Source organism: Miscanthus floridulus, chromosome 2 (assembly GCF_019320115.1).
Source record: "Miscanthus floridulus cultivar M001 chromosome 2, ASM1932011v1, whole genome shotgun sequence".
Lineage (NCBI taxonomy): Eukaryota > Viridiplantae > Streptophyta > Magnoliopsida > Poales > Poaceae > Miscanthus > Miscanthus floridulus.
In genome coordinates, this window is record NC_089581.1 from 47,611,145 (window position 1) to 47,623,974 (window position 12,830).

At 46.5% G+C, this 12,830-nt stretch overlaps 1 pseudogene; it reads right to left on the bottom strand.

Annotated features, from left to right (window-relative positions):
• The window catches only part of LOC136536490 (tyrosine N-monooxygenase-like), a 35,976-nt pseudogene extending 25,405 nt beyond the window's left edge, over window positions 1-10,571 (bottom strand).
• Window positions 10,572-12,830: the final 2,259 nt, after the last annotated feature.

Genomic DNA, 12,830 nt, shown 5'->3' on the forward strand with positions numbered 1-12,830 from the left:
AAAAAATGTCAAGGTGATGAGAGCATCCATGAGCAACTGTATTTATTGGCTATGCAACCATCATGGCATATCGTAACATACAAAGGGTATGAGATAAATGGGAACATATTCTACACAGTAGCCCAAGATAAAAGGAGTACCAACTAAAACAGTGGTGTCCGCATAGATACCACAGACCCGAATGGGAATAAGCAGACATATTATGGCCGCATAGATGAAATATGGGAACTAGAATATGCACCTACTTTGAAGATCCCATTGTTCAAGTGCCAATGGGTCAAGGTGACCGGAGGCGGGGTAACAGTAGACAACGAGTATGGAATGACAACAGTAGACCTTAGTAATATTGGGTACAAAGACGAACCATTCGTCCTTGCCAAGGATGTGAATCAGGTGTTCTATGTCAATGATATGTCTACCAAACCAAAAAGAGGGAAAACGATAATGACTCAACCAAAGAGCCAAAGCTCCACATAGTTCTTTCAGGGAAAAGAGTCATCATGGGAATTGAGGAAAAGTCGGACATGTCAGAAGATTATGAAAAGTATGACCGAATTCTACCCTTCAAAGTGAACAAAGACCCTAGCATCTTGGTAAATGATGAGGACACTCTATGGTTACGACGCGATCATAACCAAGGGACATACATAAAGAAGAAGTTCACTGTTGTGCCCACTTGATGATATAGTGATTTAAAGTAGTGTGTGTTTGAGATATTATGTAATAATTGTGAATTCAGATGTTTATTATGTCGTGTTTCAAATTAAATCAATGTTTGATTTGGTGAGATTTCTCTCTCGAAAAGTTAAATTAGGATATTGAGTGATGAAAAATTAAAATATTAACGTTAAAATGATGTGAAAACAAATTTCTTGTCCAAAACCAATAGTTTTAATAATTTTAATTAAACACTACATTTTTGCATTAACGAAATAATAAATATTAGTTACATAATGTTTTATAATTATAACAAAAAATAAAAAAGTTAGGTTATACATTTTTCCTATGTGCAATAAAGAAAAAGAAAATCCATATTTTTAACAAAATAATTTTATGCCTTTTATTTAATTTACTATGTATTTAACAAGAAAATCCATATTTTTATTAAAAAATTTGCTCAAAACAGGCGGAAAACGAAACTGCAGGCCACCTTTACTCCCGGGTGGGAAGCCCACCCGGGAGTAAAGGTGGGCTATAGTTTCGTGGCCCGCCAAAAAACCCTTTACTCCCGGTGCGTGTTACCAACCGGGAGTAAAGGTATACCTTTACTCCCGGTTGGTAACACGCACCGGGCCTTTACTCCCGGTTGGTAACACGCACCGGGAGTAAAGGGACCTTTACTCCCGGTTGGTAATACGCACCGGGAGTAAAGGATCTTTACTCCCGGCTGGTGGCTGGCATCGGGAGTAAATCTCCCTGGTATATAACCGCCAGTGCCTGGCGCAGATCGATCCCCTCCTCTTCTTCCTCATTGAACACCGCTGCCCTTTCTCTCTTCTTCCTCGCACCGCCGCTGATTCATCTTCTATGACACCGGAGCCCGCGCCTCGCCTCGTGCGGCCCTCCACCGCCGATGACCTCGCGCCGACGACCTCGTGCGGCCCTCCACCGCGCGTGCCCATGGCCCTCCACCGCGCCCGCCTGAGGTGAGTTCGTCTCTCGGCTTTCATGGCAATGGCGCGTGGCTGTCATGGCCACTGGCCAGGTTCCAAAAACCAGTGAGAAGACAACGCTAGCAATGACGAGAGCAATCTTACCATACCTTTCAAGCCTTTCAAGGTTCAAGCCTTCTGTTGGTAGCTAGGGAGCGTGGGCTCGCCACAACCGTCGTAGACCCTGCCCTAGACAGGGTACGGGGGTTTGAGGAGCAAGCGGAACTCCATCTTGCTGTAGCCATAGAGAGGATGCACAAGAGTGTCATCGACGAGCGCGCAACGCGTGTGGAGAGGATGCACAAGAGTCTCGTCGTCGTCAGCACACCGGCCCGCCTCACGTCGTCGTCGTCAACACACCGGCCACCACGCCGACACGTATATATACATCATTTGTATTCATATGCATGTATATATACGTCGCGGAGCACCGCCGCCCTCGTTCGCCTATGCGTTTCTATGTATACGGCGGAGCACCGCCGCCCTCGTTCACCCATGTGTACAAACATATATATACGGTGGAGTGGAGCACCGCCACTCTCGTCACACCGCCCTCGGCCTAGTCGATCAACATTCGTATTACGTGTCGGCATAAGATATATTGTAGTTAATAAAGTGACTATGTTTAGTTTAAGATATATGATGAATGACTACATGGTTCACATGGTACATAGGATCACAACATCACGCACCGACACCGCCCCGCCCGCCTCACATCATCGTCGTCAGCACGCCGGCCCGCCTCACATCGTCGTCGTCAGCACACCGGCCACCGCGCCGACACGTATATATACGTCATTTGTATTCATATGCATGTATATATACGTCGCGGAGCACCGCCGCCCTCATTCGCCCATGCGTTTCTATGTATACAGCGGAGCACCGCCGCCCTCGTTCACCCATGTGTACAAACATATATATGGTGGAGTGGAGCACCGCCACTCTTGTCACACCGCCCTCTCTCACGGCCTAGTCGATCAACATTCGTATTATCGTTATCGTTAACGCTAAACAATCACACCAGGGTGAATTGCGTCGGTGACTAGGGCGAACCGCGTTGTTGATGTCACCGACGTGGTTCGCCCTAGTCACCGACGCAATTCGCCCTCAGCCGTTTATGTATAGCCCTAATTCGCCCTAGTACCGACGCAATTCGCCCTAGTGTGGCAAATTGCGTCCGTGACCGAGGGGCAAGATTTAATAATGCATATTGTTCATAGATTTTACGCATGTAAGCAAAGATTTGGCGTACTATATATTGGTTTTGTTTTTTGAAGCTAGATGGCCGACTCGAGAAACATGGATGAGGAGGAGTTGATGATGAATTTGATCAACACTGGCACTCAAGTTGCCGGCGATGATGGTGCTAAAAATAACGTGCAAGAGGATGCAGATGACGGGAGTCAGTACTTAGCTCTTGAACAAAATGAGCAACAACATATTGGCCAAGTATATATTTTTTATTATTAGCTATATATATTATCATATGTCTTATGTGTGCTCATGACATTAAAAATAATGTTTATGTTTTTGTAGCCCTCTGGATCGACATCAACAACTACAACGAAGAGTAAAAATGTTCGAGGTCCCAAAAAGCCATTGGAGGGCCGCTTCATCATCTCGGAGTTCAATGTGGATACAGGCGAACCGGGGGGGGGCAAATAAAATGAAATTCATGCACCACTGTGGTTACCTTGTACGGGACCAGCTCCCGATCAGTATCCGCGAATGGAAGAAGAAGACCAATGCTCCTCATATCAGTTTTGTCTCCGATCGTGACAAGATATTAATTTGGAATGATGTCTTTGAACATTTCACGCTCCAAACAGATGGTTATAATGATATAATAGATGGTGATGAATTAAAGGAGCGAGTTAGGGATTAGGCAATGAAGAAGATGGCCACCCAGTTTCAGACTTGGAAGAAACACCTATACACGACGTATGTCAAGAAGAACATAGCACCAGATTTTACTGTCCCAAGCCCGATCTCAAAGCAGAGGCCCTATTAGGATGAGTTTGTACAGTACAAGACGTCGGAAGATGGTGTGAGTCGAGTGATAAAGAACCAACGTAATACCCAACAGAAGACATACCACCATAACTTGGGATCAGGTGGCTACCCGACTACCATTAAGAAGTGGAACAAAATGGAAGCAGACCTTCTTGCCAAGGGTATCACACCAGAATCACTCGAGTGGGGAGAGCATGCAAAGAATTGGTTTTTCGCTCATGGGGGAACACTGGACCAGGAGACAGGGAAGTGTGTTTATGGCGCAAGACTGCAAGAAGCAGTAGAAAGATTGTTTTATGCTCAGAGAGCTACTGCTAGTGGTGCGTTCAGGCCCAACAGAGAGAAGGATGAACTGACATACGCCATCGGGACTATTGAACACAGTGGCTGAACTAAAGGCAAAGGAAGTGTCTCATGGGAGCATGGATTCCCTTAAGATAGACCTTCCTACAGAAGCCGTCAGAGAAAGAAGGAAGAAGAGGCACAACGGCTCCAGAGGTTGGAGGAAGCGGTGCGTGAAGCACAGGAGCAGGAAAAAAACCTTGAAGCGAGAATGCAGGAGGAAATCAGAAGGCAAGTGCAAATAGCAGTGAGTGTAAGCAAGCAGACATCAGAGCTAGGAATCAACATTAGCCAATCTGTTCAGTTGAAAAGCAGTTGCGCTTCCACGGAGATACCAAATCAAGGGGACACAGGACTATGCTTCCCTGTGGATGACGTCACTGAACCTTGTACATCGTGTGAGCTACACATTCCTAAGGGGAAATCCACAATCAAGGTGGCTATCGGTCTTGTTAATCCTATCGACCAAACCAAGACACCAAGGATTCATGGAAATATAATCCAAGAAGGATATGCTACCATCTCGGTAGATAAAGCTAAAAAAGGTTTTAGTGATTTGCCTCTTGACATTTCTGGAGGTGATGGCGAGAAGACTCTCGGAGAAGCAGAGAAGACATTCATTCTATGGTGCAAGCACTACATCATCATTCCCGGGATGTCGCCTCCACCTCCTCCTGAACTACCTCACCATAGGTGCGGATGAAAACACTACATCATTAATTTATATTGGCTTAAATAATTAACAATCTGCTCATAATAATATGTCATTCCTTTTTTTGTAGCAGATCCTCCCCCAACCTAAATCCAATTGTTCAATCGCCAGATCATCATAGTGCTCTGTACGATGACAATGTGTTGGAAGGCGAGGCTGCATCCACACCATCTCCAAGGAGGTCTCCAACGCCGCAGCCGCCATCTCCAAGGAGGTCTCCAACGTCGCTGCCACCACCTCCAAGGAGGTCTCCAACGCCTCCCCCGCCCCCGCCTACCAAGAAGCCAAGTACTAGCAAGAGGCCAGCCCCGCAAACGAAGAACCAGTCCCCGTCGGTAAAGAAAGCCACCGTGAAACCAAGGGCTATTTCCAAAATAATATCTGAAGAGAAGGAAGAAGGAACTGATGCATATAAAAAAGATATGTCCAGATTCTATGACAAACTTATAAAGAATCAAGAAGCAAGGAGAAACCCGGAGAAACAGTACTTCTTCGTAGCTCCAGATATTCTAAGAAAAAAGGTGGCTTCTTACCAGCAACAACAACGGGAATCTCGTAAGCCGTCTAAATCAACGTTAACGGACTATGACCGCACTCTCACCAAGTCAATTGAGGCGGCACAGAAAAAGAAGCGGGCAGGGAAAGGAGTTGCACAACTCGGACAACAATCGCACCAATCAGTCCCCCCGCTAGTTGTTGGTAATGAATATGGTTCGAATTTAGGATTAATGCATCAGGCAAACATACCTCCGGATGTCGATTTAGATCACCTTGGTAAATTTATTGATGAGACTGGTCTCGACCTTTACCAGATGTTTGGTGATGAAAACATTGAGAGTGCGGCGGAGGTTGATATTTGGAAGAAAAAATTTGTACTAGGCCAGAGTCTATACAACCCTCAAGCTTTATCTGATCTGGGGACGCAAATGTACCTGCTAAACAAGTGGTACATGCAGGCGTCTACCGGTGGAGACTTCTGCATTGGTGTCAGAATTAGAGACGAACATTGGTTCCGTGGCGATGATGTTATGTATGTTGACTTTGCAGAATTTCATCAACTATGCCACCTGACCTCTCTGGACAAAGTTATCATTAGCTGCTATTGCCTGTAAGTAATAATTCTTTCGATCTATTATTAAACTTGTCATATGTGTGTATATGCATATAAATTATCCTAACAAGTACTATATATATGCAGATTTACAATGACAGAGCTCAGAAAGGAAGGCTGCAATGAAATTGATTTTGTTGATCCCCATATAGTATTCAAAGACCCAGTTACTCCAAAGACTAATTGGAAGTCTGAGCCAGAGAGTAACCTCATGAACTTCTTAGTGAACCAACGCCACAAGAAGGATATACTATTTCCCTACAACTTCAAGTGAGTGTTAATAATGTCGATCATCCTTAATGGCTCATATGTTGATTCTAGTTAATTAATGAGTGTTATGCGTTATATCCTATAAACACATGCAGCAATCACTGGATATTGATGGACATCGATCTGGTGAAAAGTCACTTGATAATTATGACTCGATGAGAAAACCACAACAAGACTACCAAGATATGATAGATATTATCCAGAGGTAATTTCGGTATCTCTAGCAACTATATATACACACAAACATGATGATTAACTATATCTGATGACGTGACAAATTTTTTATTGGACAGTGTTTGGAAAACCTTTATTGAGAAGCAACACATGGGAAAATGCAAAGCGCCACTGAATGTAATCCCTTTGAAAGTAAGTTCCCTAAATCGCATCATCTTTATTAATTAAACATATAGCTTTCACCGGATCACCAGATTGGATGATAAATCTTTTTCTCGTAAAATGGTGTCTGAGGCAGGAACAGGGGAACAACTACTGTAGTTACTATGTTTACAAGTTTATCAAGGTGGTCTCCCAAAAAACTCCTACAAAAAGACTCAAAGTACGTTAAAAATACACTATATATTCATTTAATTATTATTATTGATTGTGTTACTATGTCTTTATATATATATATATATATATATATATGTATGTATGTATATATGTATGTACATATATTAATTTATTTTTCTTTAATTCAAACCTGTAGGCTCGATGGTTGGAGGAAAAGGTCATACGGCAAGACCAAATCAAAGCAATTCAAGAGTCTATAGCTGGATTTTTTAATGAGCAGGTCATCGATTTCAAGGGCGAGTTCTACTTCGACCCAACACTGCCATGGAACCAAGCTAGAGGATGAGAGAAAACTTGTTATATCACAACAACTGTAATGCAATCTTTTGTAATATATGCACATGAAATAATATAATGTAAAATACACATATGCATGCATGCATGTGTATATATATATATATATATATATATATATATATATTTCTATGCTTGAATTGTGTGATTTAATACGTTCATTGTGCTTGAACCGAAATATACTATACGCGCGTATAAATGTATAATTAGCATCGTACAATACGACTTCGAAAACCTATTTTGAAAAGAAAACAAAAAATTGAAAAGAAAAGAAAAAAGAAAAAAAACTTTAGTCCCGGTTCGTATTACCAACCGGGACTAAAGGGTGCCGGCCATCGTGGCATGTCAGGAGGCACCTTTAGTCCCGGTTGGTGTTACCCACCGGGACTAAAGATCCCCTTTAGTCCCGGTTCCTGACCCGGGACTAAAGGACCACCCTTTAATCCCGGATGCTTGCTCCCGGGTGGAGAACCAGGACTAGAGGAGGTTCCCCACCGGAAGTAAAGCTCTGTTCTCTACCAGTGATCTCCATGTCCCTCCTGACTTGCTACAACTAGGACAGAACGAGGCTTGATGTAGCGGTCTGGCTCTGGCATCCTAGAACAGCAGTTTCTGCCCACAGGCATAAGCATTTGAGACCGGATTCATAGCTCCACAGTATGCGCAGCCATCTCTGCTCGTTCACCTGAATGAGCTTAAATTTGTACCGAGGTAGCTATGCAATGCAATCTGGGCGCAGGAGTACGTCCATCAATCTGTTTCAGGCAATTCATTCTTGAATTGGCTTTCGCGTTCCACTTGCCTACTGACATGGAACGACGCCGCTCGCCGCCAGCAGCAGGTGCCGCTCGGGGCGGAACTCGAGCGGGTCGTCCCACGCCCTGGGGTTCCGGCCGAGCGCGACGCGGCTGCCCCTGGGGACGGCGTAGCCGGCGATGGTCGTGTCCGCCATGGCGACGCGCGGCGGGTTGAAGGGGGTGGTACGGGTGCAGCCGGAACGCCTTGAGGTAGTTGAGGTCGCGCACGTCGGACTCCACCTCCACGACCAGGCGGTCCCGGCCGACGACGGCGTCGAGCTCGGCCATCGCCTTGGCCATGACGTCCGGCCGGTTCATCATCTCGGCCAGCGTTGGACGGGTTGTCCACCGTCGCAATCATGCTGTCCTGCATGCACGCATATGGTCGTGCTACCCGGCCGCGATCGGTGCCACGTCACGTACAGTCAAACAACGTGCCCACATGGCCATATGCATATATATGCAGCGATGAGCAATGCTTGCTCATTGTTGTATATGTCCGTGCCCACGTACGTGGATGCATATGCAGCAATGCTTGCCCATTATATATGGCCTGCACGCGTGTTGAATGTTGTGCTTGTTCAGTCACTGCTTAGGTGGATCTTCATCTGCATGCATGATTAGGCATGAATATGAAGCAAAAATATAAGGCCTTCCCTGGTGTATGTTTAGAGTGATGCCCAAAATAGAAACTGAATGTTTAAACTGTGAACGCTCTAGCGCAGTGGCGGATGCACGATGCGGGATAAGGGGGGGCTAAAACAATGGAGATGTTGATTTACATGAAGATTTAATGGTAAAATCAAGCTTTTGCTACAGTGATTAGGCTTGAAATCAAGACATTAGGGGGGGCTGGAGCCCCCCCAGCCCCCCCTTGGATCCGCCACTGCTCTAGCGTCTATTTGTGTGGCAAATACTTTTTTTTGCGAGGCCCAGTTGCAGACGCTCACATGCACGAGCGCGTGTCTCGCTGTCGACGGACACGTTGGCTACCATCGAAAGAATAGCATCGTTAAACGTTGAAATAAATATAGAAAAATATGAGCACCCGTGTCAAGTCAAGGGTCTACCCGTGTCAATGTGTCACAGAAAGTACGTGCACACATAGATGCGAGATGAAGGTATGTCTCCACGTGTGTCAGTTTGTGAAGACAGTACTTTCAGCACTTGGTGGCCAGCCAGCTAGCTTTCACAGCAGTCAGCAGCATATATAAAGCAAGGAACTTCTACATTGCTTCACTATTGCACCAGTTAATAATAACCCTACTTGCTGCCTTTTTTTCCGTTTGTTGGTTCGTCAGCATGTGCCGTGGTACGAAGCTTTGTCAGCACTAAAGGGTACTTGTACAGTCAATGACACCATGTTGTTACGTTTGTTTCGGCAAGTAGCTAGGGAGAACGTGTGTGTTGTGGCAGATGGATTAGCTTGCGATGGTTTGCGCCTTGATCTTCTCGACGGTGAGCAGAGGCCGGCCCGCCGCGTCGTCGAGCGAGGCGAGGACGTCGAGGAAGTCGGCGACGTCGCGTCGCTCGCCGGCCTTCCGCAGCAGACGCCACTCCTCGACCCTCTCCTGGACGACGGGGTCGTGCAGGCGGTTCAGCGTCCTCATCACCCGCCTGACGACCCGCTCGTGGCCGTCGAGGTCGAGGCCGACGAGCGCCGGGAAGTAGTCGGAGACGCAGAAGGCGTCGAGGAAGCTGAGCGTCGCGAAGAGCGCGTCCACGTGCTCCGCCTCGTCGCGCCCGGGACCGGCGGCCGCAACCGGCTGGGGGCTCGCGAACGCGAAGTGGCGCCGCCCCACGGTGAGCCTCCGGATGACGTTGCCGCAGAAGTGCCTGGCAACGTGGCGCTAATACAGTAAAAGGTGCTAGGTATGTTCTCTTGTAAGTTAACTGTAGGTATGAGTCTTATAAAAAAAGTGCAGGAATGACATTTCATCTTATATGGAGCAAAATTAGACAATGAATGGTAATGTTGTTTCTTTTTCAATATGCCAGGCTTGAATATTTCAGTCTATATATATGAAGTCTGAATCAATTCTGAACTGTACTGGATCCTGAATCTAAAAATTCTCTTGAATACTATAGCCTATGTCAAGTCTAAACATTTCTCTTTTTTCTGAATATTTCTGAAGTCTGAATATTTTGGGCCGCAAGGTCCTGATAATACAGTCTAGATATTAGCGGCCCGTTCGCTGGTTGGTTTCTGGGCTGGTTTGGGCTGGCTGGTGCTGGTTTATTGTGAGAGGAAAACACTGTTGGTTGACTGGTTTGGGCTGGCTAAAATCAACAAGCGAACAGGCTGTAGGTCAGGGGGAAAAAACAAAGCAGTTTGGTCCGAAAAACAACAATATACACTTACTTTGATGACGATGCTTAGAGATCAGTTTTGGAATGAAAATTGTAATAGACATGTCTGAATGACCTTGCATATATATAGAAAATGTGCGTGGGCCCTGACACTGGGAACCGTGACCGTTTGGCGGAGACGCGTGGCATATATATAGAAGGCCCTGTCATAGGGGTCGTGGAGAGGTGCTGCGAACGCGATTCGAACGCGGTGGGCAGCGGCACAAAGGCAGGCAGAACCGATCCACTGATCCAGCGCTGTGGTTTGGACCGTCTTCAGCCTGTTCGGCTGGAGCGGCTGGCCGGCCGGTGCTGGCCAGCCCTCTCACACGCGTTATGTTCACATGAACAGTGTTTTCAGTCAGGAAGAGTATTTTTCTTTCACACAAACCAGCCCGCAGTATTTTCTTACGAACAAGGCAACTGTTCTGAACAGGCTGAAGTGTCAATGGCGAGACCATGGGCGTATTTATATTTATAAACCACGGAGTCCAGCCATAGATCGTCCATCCGTTCCAAACCCGAAGGACGGAGGTGAGGTGATGGCAGCACAGAGGAACAGTGTGCAGCACTACCTCCATGTCCATGGACAGGCCGTGATCCACAGCAGCACATGCAATGCGACGAATTGCAATTCAACTCTGCCTGTCGACGAACGCGGACAGATGTAGTATGTGTAAAGGGGACGAAAACTTTGCTGCATTCGTTGTGATCGATCGATACAGTAAAAGTCGGGCGTCAATGGAACCTATGACATGAAATTCGAAGATTTTTCAGTAGTGCGTGCGTTTGTGAAGCACGTGGGAGCTTGGACAGTTGGACCGGGGGCGTCAAGCGGCAGCATTTTCAGGCCCGGTTGGGTTCGGCTGTGGCCTTTAAAAAAGCAGCTCTATGTCGTGACTTTTGAAAAAGCAGCTCGCGGGATGTGGCCTGTGAGAAAAAACAAAAGCTCTTTGGTTGAGCTGTTGTGGCTGTTACCATGCTCTCTCACCTACATGTGGACCCTGCTCATGAGCCTCACATGAAGTTTCTTCGACCTCTCGTAGGCAACCATAGGCAGAACTCTTGCACGTGTCCACCGGCAGGGCTGCACCGCATCGGGGTTGGGGCTGTGGCCGCCGACCGAGGGGCCGCGCACCACCGAGGCCGTCGTTGGAGCCCTTGGCGGGGCAGGGTAGGTTCGCGTCCACGGTCAGCCATGGAGAAGGAGAGAGGAGCTCACGCCGCGCCGGAGCAGGGCCACGCGCGGAGCAAGGCCGCGCCTGTGCCCACCGGAACTAGGAAGGGAGGGAGGCGCCGCCAGAGCAGGGTTTGTGGGAGATGCAGCCGGCCCTAGGGACTGCCGAGCAGGGACAGAGGGATGCCCCCCCGCCAAAGCCAGGGAAGAAGAGAGGGAGGGAGGTGCCGCCGGAGCCAGCGACTGCCGGAGCAGGGAGGGAGGCGCCTGCCGGCCCCAGGGAACGCGTCGCTCGTGTTGGAGCCTCCGAGGAGCGAGTTGGATGCAAACATAATAGAAGAGAAAAACGGTTCGCTTTCCTAACTAGCGGCATGTGGGTAATTTTTAGACTCAAAAGCAGAGAGTGATGTGCTTTTGGATTTGTACTATAGCCAAAAGCAGCTATGACTTTTCGATCTTTTGGTTGAGCTTTTGATTTTTAAGGGTAAAAGCCACAACTGAGGATGGATAACGCCGTGGTTTCATCATCAACGACCAAAACGCGAAAACCTAGTACAGGTACAAGGTACAGGTACGGCCCCGGCCCTGTGGGTTGAGCATGAGAACATGCTGAGATTCGAGTGGGGCGGCCGATCCACGGATTGGGCCACAAGTTTCCACGTCGCCAAGTAACAGAGCTTATTGAGCTGCATACTCCAAAAAAGTTAGCGTCTAGTGAGCCTGGGGTGAGCAAATACTAAGCTATGTCACTAGAAAAGATAAAAACTAACTCGGTTAACTTTCTTTGGTGACAAGGCCTAATATTTGTACACTATGAAATGTAAAGGCACAATGAAAAGCACAAGTGTAGAATGATCAATAATACCACAAGATGGAGACAATAAGATTTGTCCGTGTGGTTCATTGACTTGTCGGTTACCTACGTCCACATTGAAGCAAGCACTTGGATCACCGCCTCTCTATCAAGCATAAATCCCGAAAGGTTGCCTCTTCCACTTGAGGGCTTAAACTTTAGCCCGTCTAGATCACAAGATACTCTTCGAGCCCTAATTTCACTAGAGTTACTCTTCACCAATCTTTGGCAATGCTGAGCACAAGAGCCTTTTATGACAAATCAATCTCCATAGAACCTTGCAGTCTTCAATATATTTGAGTGCATAAATGGAGTCCACCAGCTTCGAGCCATCTAGATGTAGATTTGGGCGCTTTTATTTTATAACCTTGTTTAATTTGGTTTGGATTTCTAGGTTGATCTTGTGATTTTTCGCTGTAGAAACATAAATGAAACTCCACTGAAACATGATTAATATTGGACATGACTTACGAAACTTGAATGGTCGCTTGTGACATTCACATGAAACTTGGAACTTGACCCCAAAAAATGATTTCTTCGCATAATAAAGTTGTCTTTAGATTTGGATAAAAAACAGTTGAAACTTAAACTCCTATAAGGCTCTTTTGAAACCTTGGATGAGACTCTAACGGAGCTTGTAGAAAGCTCTGCTCTTAGATGAAACATCAATCAAATTAAACAAACACCAAA